Source organism: Salvelinus fontinalis, chromosome 10 (assembly GCF_029448725.1).
Source record: "Salvelinus fontinalis isolate EN_2023a chromosome 10, ASM2944872v1, whole genome shotgun sequence".
NCBI classification, from domain to species: Eukaryota; Metazoa; Chordata; class Actinopteri; order Salmoniformes; family Salmonidae; genus Salvelinus; species Salvelinus fontinalis.
The window spans coordinates 37,046,364-37,048,112 of NC_074674.1; the positions used below are offsets into that span (position 1 = coordinate 37,046,364).

General features: G+C 35.9%; 1 non-coding gene across 1 annotated transcript; it reads right to left on the reverse strand.

Annotated features, from left to right (window-relative positions):
* Positions 1–521: 521 nt before the first annotated feature.
* Positions 522–597, reverse strand: trnaa-ugc (transfer RNA alanine (anticodon UGC)). The gene has a single exon. It is a non-coding gene; the product is annotated as a tRNA-Ala (tRNA).
* Positions 598–1,749: the final 1,152 nt, after the last annotated feature.

The window sequence follows — 1,749 nt, forward strand, 5'->3', positions numbered from 1 at the left end:
TGGATTTGCCTTCTGATAAGCTGTCGTTACGGACGACTAATATCTCTGGCTTTGATTTTATTTGATACATGTGACAATATCATCGTAAAGTATGTTTTTTCAATATAGTTTAATCAGATTATTGACATTTTTTCGGGAGTTTTGCCGTGTTCCGTTCTCTTCCGTTTGTTGACATGGAGAGATTCGCGCCACTTGGCAAGTGTGCTTGCTAAATCGAGAGGGAAAAAGGCCGTTCTAAATCCAAACAACGATTGTTCCCGACAAAGGACCCCTTGTACAACATTCTGATCAAGGATCAGCAAAAGTAGGACCCATTTTATGATGCTATTTCATATATCGGTCGAACATGTTGTGCTAGTCGTCGGTGCCCAGTTTTTGGGTACTCTCTCGCTATACCTAAGCTGGATGTCCTAATTTACATTTACATTTACATTTAAGTCATTTAGCAGACGCTCTTATCCAGAGCGACTTACAAGTACATACATTCATACTTTTTTTTTTTTTTTTTTTTTTTTTTGTACTGGCCCCCCGTGGGAATCGAACCCACAACCCTGGCGTTGCAAGCGCCATGCTCTACCAACTGAGCCACACGGGGCCCCAATTTAGTTATTTTTAGAATTCTAACACGGCGATTGCATTAAGAACTAGTGTATCTATCATTTCTATCATAGTGTATCTATCAATACAGCAAATGAAAGGTACACATCTTGTGAATCCAGCCAACATGTCCGATTTAAAAATGTTTTACAGCGAAAACAGCACGTATATTTATGTTAGCTCACCACCAAATACAAAAAAGGACAGACATTTTTCACAGCACAAGTAGCATGCACAAAGCCAACCTAACTAACCAAGAACCAACCAAACTAACCAACAAACAACTTCATCAGATTACAGTCTTATAACATGTTATTCAATAAATCTATGTTTTGTTCGAAAAATTTGCATATTTCAGGTATAAATCATAGTTTACATTGCAGCTACAATCAGAAATTGCACCGAAAGCAGACAGAATAATTACAGACACCAACGTCAAATACCTAAATACTCATCATAAAACATTTCTGAAAAATACATAGTGTACAGCAAATGAAAGACAGGCATCTTGTGATTCCAGCCAAAATTTCCGATTTATTAAGTGTTTTACAGCGAAAACACAATATAGCGTTATATTAGCTTACCACAATAGCCAGAAAGACAAGCCATTTCCCAGCAGTAAAGGTTAGCGATCGTAACAAACCAGTAAAAGATATATAATTTTTGACTAATGTAATAAATACAATTTAAAATAACACAAGCATATTGCTTGACCGACTCTCTCTTCTCCAATATCTCATTATCAACACTAACCTTGATATTCTTTATCAGATGACAGTCCTATAACATCAGGTTATACATACACTTATGTTTTGTTTGAAAATGTGCATATTTAGAGCTGAAATCAGTGGTTATACATGTTGCTATCGTAGCTACTTTTTCCACAACGTCTAAACAGCAACGATATTTTTCGGACACTTTTTCTGACACACATATTCTGACTAAATAGCTATTCATAAACATAACTAAAAAATACATGTGGTATAGGAAATGATAGATCCATTAGTTCTTAATGAAATCGCCGTGTTAGAATTCTAACAACATTACAACATCCAGCTTTGGTACAGCTAGAGTACCCAAAAGTTGGGCGCCGACGACTAGTTCACATGTACAACAGATATATGAAATAGCATAATAAATGTTTCTTACTTT